The sequence below is a fragment of the Anas platyrhynchos genome, chromosome 35 (genome assembly GCF_047663525.1).
Source record: "Anas platyrhynchos isolate ZD024472 breed Pekin duck chromosome 35, IASCAAS_PekinDuck_T2T, whole genome shotgun sequence".
In the NCBI taxonomy this organism is placed as follows: Eukaryota; Metazoa; Chordata; class Aves; order Anseriformes; family Anatidae; genus Anas; species Anas platyrhynchos.
Window position 1 is genome coordinate 4,639,909 of NC_092623.1, and position 14,220 is coordinate 4,654,128.

Consider the following 14,220-nt stretch of genomic DNA (forward strand, 5'->3'; position numbering starts at 1 on the left):
TTCTGGCTAGGTTTCATGCTTTAATCTTCATTTGAACATCAGCTTGGGTAATATTTTTCTAGAGCTGATAAGCCCTCTCACCTAAAAATACGTACTTGCACTGCATTCATCCAGCAAACCTGGCAAGGGGTACAAGGAAAAGATGCATTTGCCCTACCTATTATCCTGAAGAGCAGCTTTTTTGTTTCCCACCACTCAACCCCACCCACCAGGAGAAACACTAAAAATACCAAACCCAGATCTGACGGTGCCTTTAGCAACTTCTAAAAGGGAGCTTTTCCAGATTGTCTCATTCCTCCTGAATTCTTCCCCTGTAGAGGTTGGACCAACATTTTAATAAATGACACAGCAGAAGCCACACTGTATGAAAACTAGGTTTAAGACAGGTCTTAGATGATAAGGCCTCAGTCTATGCAACCATATAGTGAAAAGCAGCAGGGAATACTCAGCGCAGAATACAGCTCTTTACCCCTAAATAGGTGACCCAAACCCAGCACAAACAGCACCTCTACTACTACCATAACACAGATTTGCACATGGGATTTATTTCTAGCTGTTGCTTCCTGACAGGTCAGGGTCCAACATATGGATTTGGGGAGCCTTTCAGTAACTGCCTGAGTTTGGTTACCCCTGTTCAACAGGCTCTGCACCTTTGCACTGCTGCTGCCCTGATGCATTGTGCTGCGTTTGTGAGGGCACCAGCACCACAGCCTGTGTGGTGGAGCAGATGTTCTTTCAACCCCACCTTTGCACTCCTGTGCTACCCTCCTCGCACAGTCCCTCTGCAGGTCAGCGCTGACAGGGATGTCCCCATGGGTCCCATCTTATGAAGGCCCCTGTGGGAGTCACTTCCTGATGAACCATTTGGATCTGTTTCTATAGGGTGCTTCCAACACAGTTCCCACATTTATCTTTTCCCTGTCTGGATGTAGCTGTGCTCTGTTGGGATAGAAAACGATGGACAATTGCATCCTTCATGTATTTTAACTTCAGAGTGCTCTCAGTAACTCCAAGAGGCAAACCAAGGTCTGATGTCTGCTGGGGTGACTCTGGGACAGCTCTGTGTCAGAGCCAAACAGCCTAGGTGATGCAGGATATGGTGAAAGTTATCAGATCAGCCCCAGAAAGGCAGCTGGTGCAAGGCAGCAATGAGACAAGGGAAACAGTAATTTCTGATGTGAGTTTGTACTCCTTTCTGGGCCTTCCACTGATGGTATTGAACCAAACTACATCAGCCTGATGACAGATTATCTCTACTGTGATGATCGTTGAAGGAAATCAAAGTGCATAACTTTTCTTCAAAACACCTGGAGAAATGGACCTGATCAGCTCCATGGACCCACCTCCCTGTCCTCTAAGCCCTACTAGTTTCCTGGGGTGAAAAGAAGAACGTTTTATGGCTTTCTATAAAGCCATAAATGAGTGTGTCAGGGCACACTGCTAGCAGAGAAGGCAATGCTGGCTACTCTTCTTGGTGCCATTGAAACCTGCCTAAATTCCTTGATAATGCTGGAGCTATGGGTATCACATGACTTGAAAGTTCAAAGGAGTCCAACAGTGCTGTTTGGTGTTTGGGTCCCTTTTTCAGGCTTTCAGGCCTCTTATAACAATGCATGAGAAGGGAAACTACAGGAACTCTCAGACTCCAAGGCTTACAGGCAAGAAGATGCTTAATCTAATTGAAAACTGAGCCGCATTTGAGGTCTGCATAGTATAAAGAACAACTTGTAACCCATGGTTCTATGGTTGCACTCTCATGCCTCCAAGTGGGGCAGCTCTGTGACATCTGCTTAGGGAAATCCCATCCCAGAGTCAGTCCACAGAACCAGCCAAGAATCCGGGAAAGATCGCTAAAGCAAGCAAGGACAACATGTCTGCTGCTAGGAGAAGTCTGGAAGATCACTCTTCCACACCCAGATGAACTAGCTCAGCATTCATACCAGCCAGCTCTGCTTGGAGGGGAAAGGAAAGAAAGCAATTAGTGAGGAAATAAATGAGGAAAAAAAAAAAAAAAAAAGAAAAAAAAGAAGAGGAGAACAAAGACAACACAAGAACATTTTGCCACAAAGATGATGAAGTGAGTACCTAATATTTCTGCAAAATGACAGACCAGATCTCCATGAAAAGCACAAAAATGGTCTCAGATATAAGCACTTGCAGCCCAGGAGAGGATGGGAATATGAATAAATTTATTTTGCTTTTGTCCATGCTGTGATTGTGTTTAGATGGGTACTCAATATCCATTTTTCATATTTTTTTTCTATCATCCACCAATCCTCTGCCCTCAGTTCACTGGAGTCATCCCATATAAGGTGGGTGGTAGCACTGCTGACTCTTATCTGGGCAAGAGATGCCTCTTGAAGACTCACGCTGTTGCAATGATGGGTAGGAAAGAAACAGACATCTTTGACAGAATTTAGTCTCATGATTTCTTTCATCATTTGCATTATTCCGTGGAGCAATAAAAAATTGTGTTTTAAGTGGCACTGCTCCTTTATCATCCCAACTGTCACTTGCCAGAAAATTCAGAAAGCCAATGTAGAGCTTGAGGTTATTAAGAAACCTCACTGAAGCATATTCCTCACTCCTCTTACTCAGATAACTACTCCTATTCTCATCCAACAGGTCAAGCCTGACTCAAAGAGCAGTGAACTGTAGGAGTGAACAGAACAGTGGCTGATGTCCCTTTGCAGCCCTTCCTGGATCTCCCTCATTTGCAAGGCAGTGCTGGAACCTGGGTTGCCTGTCTGGGAGTCAGTGGGACAGGCTGTCTTGGTGACCAGCAGGTCTGACACATACCCCTGTTGGCTTTGCTGTCAGTGGGGTCTGGTGCTTACAGAACCTCGTGCATGAAGGAGCCTTGTTGCATGGTGCTCTCCTTAATAGTGCTCTCCAAGCTGGGGCTTAAGACCTGTTCCAGACTCTTTTTCTGCAGGATTGATCTTCTTCCCATGATCCAAGAACCTTTAGTCTTTGACAAATTGCTAACAGCACTGGCAGCCTATTCCACTTTGGGGGACTGGATAAAACCACCCTTAAAGCAGGGGATAAATCAATAGGATGGGATAGGGCAAAGGTGGGAATAAAAGTAATTGGGCAATCATAAGGCTGGTAGTGAGACGAGCAGATTTCCCAGAGGAGCTAGCCAAGAGTAATACATATCTAGGCTTACAAAAGAGCTCCTGTAAGTCAAAATAACAGATGTGGTCGTGAATATAGCCTTTGTCAACGCAGTATAATTGCGATGTTCAATGGCTTCATGAAAATGTGTTGACTCCTAATTGCTATAGCACCTGCATTCCTCAACTAGCACAAAGCTCCAAACCTTCAAGAAGATCATAAAAGAGCTGAAAGTTTCCTGGCTTGCAGACAACTGCATTTTTTCAGCTCCCCTTGCAAACTGCACAGTGACAGCTTGGACCAACCCCAGCAAGTCCACTTGGCAACTGTTCCCTATTTTGCTGTGGGAAGCAAGCAGGAGATGACACAGGCTCCAGCAAAATGAGTACAGAGGTTGATTTTTTCTTCTTCCTGTTGGTCAAGTTGGCAGTTCCTTGGGCAGGACTCTTAGAGTAGTGGGAATGAAGTGAAATGATCTTGCCTTAGAGAGTCCGTGTCTCCGTGGGTTCCTTCAGTCATCAGGGACTGAAAACTCCCTTCCTGTATGTGGTGGTTTTACTGTGTTGGGCAGCTAAACCCCACAATCGCTCTCTCACTCCCCCTCTTTAGATGACAAGGGGAAGAAGTAAAGCAAAGAACAATTCACAGGTTGAGATAAGGATAATTTAATTAAAGGGAAATAATAATAATAAATAAATAAAGATTATTATAAACTAAACAATTTAACTAAAGGGAAATAAAAAGGGGAAGGGGAAAAGGGAGGGGGAAAGGGAAAATAAAAAAAAAAAAGGAGGAAAACAAACAAATAAAACAAATGAAGGCTATGTGGAAGTGCAGAGGAAAGAAATTACTCTCTACTTCCCACAAATGAGCGATGATTGACCATGTCCTTGAAGCAGGGCCTAGATGCACATAGCCAGTGTTTGGGAGGAGGAACGATGTTTTCACAACAAGAGCCCACCCCTCCCCTCCTCTTCCTGTTTCCACCTTTTATTGCTGAGTGTGACATCACATGGTATGGAATATCCCTTTGATTGGTTTAGATCAGCTGCCCTAGTGATGTTTCTCTCCTCACTTTTTGCCCACCCCCTAGGAGGGTTAGAGAGAGGCCCAATGCTGTGCCAGCACTGCTCAGCAGTAGACACAACCCTGGTGTGATAACACTGCTGTTCCAGCTACAAGTGCAGAGTACAGCACTGTATGGGCTGCTGCCGGGAAAGTTAACATTCCAGCCAGACCTGGTACACTGTATTACTTCCTTTTCTGCTGCAGTGCTTCCAAGCACCTCTTGCAATCACTCAGAATCACACAGGAGTGATTCTTAGAGAGCTCCTGGCACGTGAAAGTGTCCCAAGTGCCTTGAGTTTAATCAGGCCACAGTTCTTCTTACTCCTAAGCTCAGCAATACTCTGCAAGTGATGCTCCAAAACAACAGGTTTCACACTGAGTACCACGAGGTCAAACTCACCCTGTGGCTCATGGTTCCAACCAAATGCCATTTTGCAGCTAGAAGACCCCATCATGCTCATAACCTATCAGTAGTGCTCAGGGTGGCATGCTGCTAATATAAATGATACATCCCCTCACACCATGCCACCAACCCTGCTGTCATCTCATGGCTGGGTGTGTGCACATCACAGGTCTTCCCACTCCCCAGGGCTGAGGGGTTTGGTGACTTGTTCAAGAGGATGTCCTGAAACCCCAGCTCCTGAAGCACCAGCTCAGTCCTTCCCGTTTTCACGCACATGACAGATGGAACGATGTACTTTCTGGACTTTGATCTCTGTTTTCTCTCTGTGTTTCCTTCTAGATCTTCCCTTCTTTCCAGCAAATTGAAAGAGAACTTTCCCGTATGGCAAAGAACTTTTCAAGGAGATCTTTCACTTCACAGTATCTGTGGATCTCTACTTCAGCCACATATCTTTTTTGCCTACATCTCTGGACTGTCCTCTGCTGCCCTTCACACTCGCTGTTTCTCCAGCCATGTGACACTCATTATTTCTGAATGCAAAAAATAAGAAAGACAAAAAAATTCTTTCAAGTTGCGGAGGCTGGGCTGTCTTGTCATTCATCTGTGGGGAAAACAAAGGAAAACAAAATAAAGAAGAAGAAGCAATCACTAAAAACATCTCCTCCCTGAGCAGTTTGAAAGGGACGGAGCTCCTCTGTGATGTTGGCAATACCATGCAGCTCTGCAGGAGAAACACAGTGATCTGCAGTGGAGGTTTGTAGAGGTGCAAGCAGCAAAGAAAAAATGATCTTGCTTTAATGAATTACCTTAAAATTCACCTGTTGTAATCTCCTCTAATGAGTTACTTCTCCTTCACAGAGTTAGGGTTGCAGACAGTGTTTCAGCTCTTGGTTCATCCTGTAAGCAAAGTAAAATGAGCTTAAAAGTATTTACAATGTGGGTTTCCTTATGAAAGCAGATGTTCCATCTTACTAGAGCTGCCCCTTCAAGGGGTACCAATCCCACCAGCACACTGCAGTGCCCATGAGGAGATCCCATTAGGAACCAGACCCCAGAGCTCTGCCCACACACTTTGCCCTGTCACACTGCTTTTTGCTCAAGGCCATCGATGGCGATGTGGTGGGGATGTGGCAGAGGATGCTGCTGAAGATGTGACTGTGAAGCACTGCGGTGGGGGTGCCAGCACGTGCTACCCTGCTTTGGGACAGGATGAAATGTGCATGCCAGCTGACTGCTTCTGCTGCAACATGCCCCTGAGCTGATACTGGCATGACTGCCTAGGAAAGGGATTACGTTAGCACCACTCCTGTGGCCTAGGCCAGCTGGGCTGTCAGTCTCAAAGGCTCTTCCTCATAGAAATGCACCTTCAGAGTTAACACTTGTGCCAACTGTTAGCAGGGCTACATCTTGCTTTCAGCCTTGAAACCATACCAATACGTACGGTCCTGAGTGCTCCTGAATTCAGTGTCCCATGCATGTCCAGCTGGGAGAAATTTACTGAGTCTTTAAGACTCTCCATAAGCCTTTTCTAACTGCTTCCACAATCCAAAGTATTTGCCAAGCATACTGTGCATAACATTCTCCCCACACTCCCACAGACTCGCATTTCACTCCAAGCTATGCTAACCCATAGCTCTTTGTGCAGTCATCAAGTTTCAGTTGTATTTTATTTATCATAGGCTTACACTTCAAAATTTAACCTTTTAGTATCTTGTGAGGTGATCTCTTGAGAAGGCAGTGCTTCTTCCTTGCCACATAAACATGGTTGCCTACAGGCTATACAGAATTAGTCTTCCAAATCTTTAGCCTTTTCCACTTCTATCAGCTTTGATTTCTTGTAATCCCCTGTGTCCAGCCACTGAGACATACCTGGTGGGTTCTTGGTTTTGTTCTAATTCTCTGAGTGAAGAAAGCATATCTGAGAACACTATCACTCTAAGCAGCAACAGGGAAATACCTGTGAACTGTCCCAATGTAATCAGGAACTGTTCTGGAAACATGATATGACGGATTGCCCAACTGAAGTGCCTCTACACCAATGCACACAGCTTGGGAAACAAGCAAGAGGGGAAATTCAGTGGTGAGGCACTGGAACAGGTTGCCCAGGGGTTGTGGATGCCACATCCCTGGAGGTGTTCAAGGCCAGGTTAGATGAGGCCCTGGGCAACCTGATCTAGTGGGTGGTGGCCCTGAACGTGACAGAAGGCTGGAACTGGATGACCTTTGAAGTCCCTTCCAACCCGAGTCATTCTATTCTATGATAAATAATGGCAGTCTGGAGGCCATCCATTAGCCCTTTGGCTTCTCACTCACCTTGGTGTCCCCAGCTCTTCATGGACACTTGACATAGGCATCTGCCCACCAGGAAGGCCTTTGTACCTGCTGCTCTGCTGGTGCTCTTGCTCTTGTAGAGATGAATCTCAGGAGCTGAGCATCTCCAGTATAGCTGCTTTTTTTGGCAGTGGCTCCATCTACACCTCTCCACACTAAAGAAGGTCCTTTCTTCACAGTGAAAGAGAGGATTTTGCCCAAGATTGCCCCAAGGCTCAACTTCTTGTAATGAACAGACAGACAAATCCCCAGAGTCATTGCAGAGAGCTGAGACCAGGTTGTGGAGCAACCAAGGGACACGTGATGCTCAGCCAACAACCAGGATGGAGAAAAAAACAGGCCACTCAGTCCTCTGAGCCTTCATGGCAGGTCACCAGGTTCTCTGTATAGAGGGTATGGGGACAAAGGGCTTCTTTGGGGGGTTCTGTAGCCCCAGGAGCATGGCCAATTTGTTGGCACCCTTATATTTGTGCTTGCCATCCTTGGCTCAGGACTCAGAAGGGCTAATGCCCCACTTCAGTCCAGGAAGACACTTTCAGTATGCTTTTCCAGTTGATTTAATTCCTCTGACACTATCATGTCTCCATGACACCTGCATCATTTATAAAACTCCTCCCTGCCTGCAGGGGACAGAAGTTATTATTGAGGGTCTGGAAGGTTATGCCACCCTCCCACTCAGACTCTGCAAAATAATTGAGGAGCCCTTGGCGTTCAGCTCCATGGTTTCCTCTTGAATGACACTCAATGTCAAGGCAGGGCTTACAGGCTTACAAGAAACAGCTTTTGTCTGGTCTCGCTGCTCCCTAGCCCTTTGCAAATCTTTCTGGAGATTTCCTTCAGGTACAGTTCTGCTTCTTAAACATTTTAAACCAGAATGATATTTAGCAAAGATAAGGCTTAAGCAGTCTCCCTGCATCTCTCTGTCTCAGTTGGGCTGCTTGATGGGCTTCAGTACACTGAAAGCTGATAACAGCAGCCTGCCTTGGGGAGCCTGGGTCTACATCCAGACTAAGAAGCTCAGCAAAGTCAGGGGGGCATGGCAGCCCAAAGTGTCTGATCAGAAGCATGCTTCATGGCACAGTTTAGAGCTGTACTAACCAGAATGCCTCGGGGGTTAGCGTGGACCAGGGACCATTTTCATGGAGTTCTGGGGAAACAGCTACCTTTTTGCAGAGTTTGGCTGTATGGCTGTACTAGCTATCTCGCACCAAAGTCAGGACTGGAAAGAATCCTTGGGGTGTTTAGTCTAAAACACTCAGACCATGGTTACCTCTGAGAGTAGCAGTTCTGAACGGTTGAAGTGTTAGTCATTAGGTGTCCTCCCACTATTATGGGGGAGGTATACAGGGACCTAAGAAATCCACCACTGTAAATACACAGGGAGAGTGTGCTGCAGCATCAGATCTTCCAAATTCCTAACCCAATTACATGCCAAAACAAAACAAAACAAAAACAAACAAACAAACAAACAAAACACAACAACAAAAACAAAAACAAAACAAAACAAAAAAAAACAAGATCTCAACGATGTAATGCAAAACAAAGCCAACAGGGTTATTGCATAGCTCCATGCAATATGTCCTTTGTATTTTGACTGCTGTCAGCATGGTCTGTATACAAGATAAATTAAATTATTATTATTATTATTTTAAACAAACTGTAGAGTACTGTTTCTCCACTTTTAGCATTTGTTTTATTAAAAATGACTCTATATATTAATGTCTATACATGTAACTTACATTTATATACAAATAAATGAATAAATGAATAAATAAATAAATCTATATATATACTAGACTCCCCCACCACCCCGGGCACAGTTTCATTAAAATGGGTCTTCGTATGTCAACCACTATTTACGTTATTTAGGTGACATGAGAGTTTTCCATACAAATTTTATTACAGCTGTGCAGCTCATGAAAATTTCCAGAAAAAAGGGTGAAAGGACACAAAAAAATGGGCATTGGTGGTTGTTAGCAGGAAAGGGTCCTACACAGACAACAACGGACCTCTGGAAGGCTGGGCAGATGAGCGATGGGTAGCAGAGTGTTTGTTGCAGGGTATGTGAACATGCCCCGCACTGCAGAGCGAGCCCAAAGCAGGGAGGGGATTCCCCCCGGATTCATTCAGGCTTGGCTGCCAGGATTAGTTTCTGAAATGTAGTTGGGCACATATGGATGCAAATAAGCACCCAGTAGGAATTTTAAAAGCACATAATCCCTAGCAATTTTGTGGGAGGAAGGCACCTGAATACAGATAAGAATCTAGCTTTAGGTGCCTAGCCTTTTACAGAATGAATCTCAATAGATGCCTACCTACTCTGTTAGATACCTACACATATTTTTCTTCCTTGGAACCAGTTTAAACAGGAGACTCTGCTAATCCACAGAGATGCAGTTTCAGTTTCTCAAGGCCTCCTGGCAGGCAGCAGCACCAGGAGGGAGACCTTGAAGTTTCTGTAAAGCAGCACCCCCTGTGATTGCTGTGAAGTCTGTCTCTGCTGAAGGCGTAGTAACAGACTGCTACGGCTCCGGCTGAATGCTCTGGCATTGTAATAGTCAAATTATATGCAAAATGCATGCATAGTCATTACTCATTAATTAATTTAAATAATTGACTACTTCAGAAGTATGTATGATCTGTCTCTTCTGCAGCTGCTTCATTTGGCTGATCTATTGTTCTGTGGACACATATTAGAAATGTTTGTGAAAAGCACAAAATATTTAGTTTGTGAGTACTGTGTAAGTAAATATTCTTTTTATCCAAGTACTCCAGAAGCAATTAATTAACACCATATCCTCAAAGAAGAGAGCCTTTCATAAATCACTGTCAGTAAAACAACCTAGTCTGGTTGCTGGGGAAAAAAAAAAAAAAAAGTTCTATTTGCACAACCGTGGACAAGTCTAAAGCAAGAACAGCCCAGCTGAGTGAGGAGCCTGCCACCTCAAGCAGAAATTGTGAGAAAGGAGCAGTGCCTATGGCCTTGAATGCTCATACTCCATGCTGGCAATGTCCCAAGGGATGTGTGACACCGTGGCACTGACATCCATGGTAGGATCCAGGGCTATGCCATGTCAAGCCCCATCAGGAGAGCATGGTCACCTCTGCTGGACTCATCACTTGGAGCCAGCCCCTTTTGTGATGCACGAACTTAAGAAGACTTCCTGCTTTTCCAGGAGATCCTCTCCTTTTCTTCCTCCATCTGGGCTTTGCAGATGTTTTACTGTTGCCAACCACCAAGGAGACTTCAGCATCCTTGTTTTCTCTCTGAAGTAACCAGAAATAGTGTTAGCCTGATTATTGACAGAAGTCTTTTCTGGACTGGTAGCACCTGGACAGTGAAGATGGACCCTTGACCAGCATGGAGGTCTCTCCTGACCCTAAGTTAGATCTAAACTTGGTGTCACAAACTTCCTTCTCCTCCTTTTTTTTTTTTTTTTTTTTTCCCTTTTTCCCTTAGTGGCCAGATGAGGACTTCTGGATGTCAGTAATTTCTCTTTTAATGCTGACTCTTCTTCTGACCCACACTATGCTCTCACCCAGGCCACTGTGAATGTCTTCTCCACTGTGGGTGCCTTGCTTTTAGCAAGGGTACAGCAGAGGCTAGACCATGCCAGAAGATTTTCAGAAGAATGACACTGATTTGGAGGAAGGCTAAATGACTATAATTAAGATTATCATGTTTTGGTTTTGTTTTTCTCACTTCCCTTTTATCATCCCAACTATAATGTGATTCTATGATTTTCATCCTATCTTTGCAGATGGAGGCAAGTCTTTGTTCCTTGGTAATACCAGAGCCCTTCTTGACTGCAGAAGGAATCTATCTATTGTAAACACAATAAACCTTAGCACAACACTTCCAAACATCATGGGGAGAGACGCTGAGCAAGAACATGATCGCAGATCTAGTGAAGTTACTAGTGGGAAGAAGATACCAACTATAGTCACCAAAACAAGAAAGGAAGAATATCTTTTCCAAGCAAATAACAACCTGCAAAGGAGGATATTGCAGTCTCTGAGGAGATTCAATGTGTATTTTAGAATCAGATTTGGGAATCCAGCCATCTGTCCAAATATTGAAATTCATCAGCCATTTCAAGTGGGAGTTCGTCAAGCAAAAACATCCAAGGGAGCTCCCACGCCTGCTGTGTTACTGGGCTTGGGCCACAGCCAAACACCATTGACACAGTTTTCTTGCTCTTGCATCTTAACTTTTTTTTTTTTTTTTTTTGGCTGAAAATCACCTCTGAGTGTGTGCAAAATCTATCTGTCAGTTCGGCAAAGTCACATGTCATATGAAAGTACTACAGGTGCTAGTAGGATTTTTCATATGTGGATGGAGACAGGAGAATGTTCCCTGGCCACATGGAGACTCATTGCTCCCTTAAACATCCCTTGAAGAAGGGACCCAGCAGTGGCTTTCTCTGCATCACTCTTCTGTGTTTCCTTTCGGACCTTCATCAGCAAGGCTTTTTTTTTTTTTTTTTCTTTTTATTTCTGCAAATATTGTGGTTATTTCAAGGTAAGGAGAATAATTAAACAAGGCTAGGGAGAAAAGCTGGTACAGACGCCTCTGTGAGAGGGCTCAGCAGTGGACAAAGTGGTTGCAGTTGCTGCACCAGTGTTTAGAAAGCACAGTTCTGCTCTGGAAAGGACATTTGCCTCCCATCTGGATCCATGCTTTCAAACAGGGCTACTGTTGGTACTATTTGCCACAAGCTTTGAGCCAGAAACTGGGCAATTTTTACAAGGCAGCACAGATCTGCAGTCTTCAGGCATTGCAGGAGACAGAAGAGCCAGGCCAGAAGCAGCACGGGTAGAGATGCCCGTAATATTGCCACAGCCATAAAGGGGCTGATTCAGCCCAGACTAAGGAGTGCTGGCTGAGCAGCTAGCAGGTGCAGGGAGGAGTGCTGCTGTCCCCAGCAGAAGGCAAAGGATGAACAAGATCAATGCCCACAGGACACAGATGCAACATGAAAACTTCTGCGAGTGCTGGGATTTCCACCGGGTCTAGTACCTGTCTTCAAAGCAACTCAGTCTACCCTGGGAATGAGAGCGCCCTGGCTCCCTTCGTATGGCTGTGTTCCAAGTCCTCGAGCTGCCAGAAGGCATGGAGGGCTGCCTCTGCCTTGTACTCCCCAGGCATGGCTGCTGTGCTGTGACACAGCCCAGAGAAGGTGGGCAATCTCATGCTGATTTGACTCATGACTTTTGATCTCCAGCATTGTGATTTCAGGAGATGTTTTTGGTCAAAGCCACACTTTGGATGGTTTTGTAGGATATCCTGAATAACTACAGATGGGAAAATCAAGCCTGGGACCTAAATGTTCCTGTACTTTGAGTAAAAAAAAAAAAAAAGTTATGTGTCATCTATCCCATCCCAAAGTGTCCGATCATCTGCTAGGCTAGCATAGTTCTGTTCCAAATCCCTGGGCAGATTTAGGGGCAGAAGCGAAGCAGCACATGGCAGACCTGGGAAGTCTTCTTTGCAGAGAGCTCTGGTAAAGAAGTCGTCCAAGAGTTTGTGAAGGCAAATGAGACAGGGGGTGAAATCTGTATATCATGCAGTTGGTAAGAATGCACATTGTTTCTCTGAAAAAATAGCTGCCACATCAGGAGGCTACCACCTGAGGCTTTCCAAGTATTACTTCCAAGAGAGATTGCTCTGCAGCTGGGACTAATTCCAGCAGTTTAACTTGCATGGACAAACCCAGTCTCTCCAAGAGAACCATGTCCTCTAGTTGTAAGTCAGGGGTGTCCTGCTGTGTTGAAACACTGTTCCCCCTCTAAACCTCCCAACAGCAGAGCTGTAACGGGTATGGAGACAAGTGGATCCCCTTGAATATCTTCTCTCCATGGTGGGCCCGGGGTAAAGCCATGTAACGAGGTCCCTTGGTGGGTCACTGCAGGCTGACCTGCTCTGCTGGGTGCGGGAAGTCACAGAGGTGAAGAATGACCATGGTGCCCCACCATCCACCACAAGGTGCAAAGCAGAGCCAGTACCAATGGTGGGAAAAGGCTGTTCCGTGGGGGAGCTGCCAGCTGCACTGATCCCTGTGTGGAAACCCAAACACTAGTCCTTATGTACAGGCCCTCTTTGAACAGTCAGAATAAGTTCCTGAGGAACTATTGGCTTCCTATAGGCTGACCCCATCCCGTGTATGGACAAGGTTCACTGAAATATATTCCCAAATTGCAATAAAGATTGAATTATTTTGCTTTTCCACATGTCCCTGCTCAACAGTACTCACTCTTCTTTCCTGCCTCCTCTCAACCTCTCAACTTGGCTTTTGTTTAAAAGCTTTTTTTTTTTTTTTTTACTCGGGGGATTTAGAAAGTTTATAACACATTAAATCTCTCCGTAATCTCATAAATATAAATGACAATATTATGAAGAATAAAAAACGGTGCAGAGAAATCAGAATAATTAAATCTGGGACTTCTAATACTTAATGAGTCCCTTTGTCTCAGGCTGTGATTAGGAAGCCATCACTTGCTGCATTTTCTCTGATGGAGAACTGCAGATGAGAAAACTGATATGCCCTCAATGCTAGATTTGTGCAGCACCAAACACCAGATGAACTGCATATACTGAAGGCTTGGGTAAGGTTTGACTAGGGCATGCTGGAAGAGTAGCAGATGAGCTTCCAGTTTCACAGCTATGGGGAACATCTGGCAACAGATAAGCAACAGCAGGATCTGGCAAATTATTTCATCTACTGATTTAATCAGCATTTGGAAAGCCTCTGTGCACCAATATTTCTCCCCTGTGTCTTGTCTCTTTTTAATATAGAAAATCTTCAGTGTAGCACAGACTTGAAACAGCTCACTCTGGGAGGAATAGTCTGTCCTCATAGGTGTTTGGGATCAGCTAGACAAAGCCACAGCTGATCTGATCAGATATTGGAGATTGCCCTGCTCTGCGAGTCAGCGTGGACTGAAGACTTCCAGAGGTCCCTTTCCACCTGCACTTATACAAATACTTTATTTCCTTCTCCTCACAGACTTCTAAAGGAGAAGCTAAACCAGGCTGATGTCTTGGCTGTAGCATCTCACCTTTGTGGTGATCTTGATCCTGTAAGGTGCTGTGTGCTTCCTCTGGTCTGAATCAGGTTTCTGTAGCATTCGAGAGGCATCCATAGCTTGACTCTGCCCTCTCTGCCCTCTGTTTCTTGTTCTAATACAGAGAAGTTGTCAGATTTTCTTTTTGGGTTTGTCCTTCTGACTCTGGAAACTTGCATAGAAATGGAACAAAAAGCCAGGCATGCTTCTGCTCTCTGCATAAGGCAGGATCA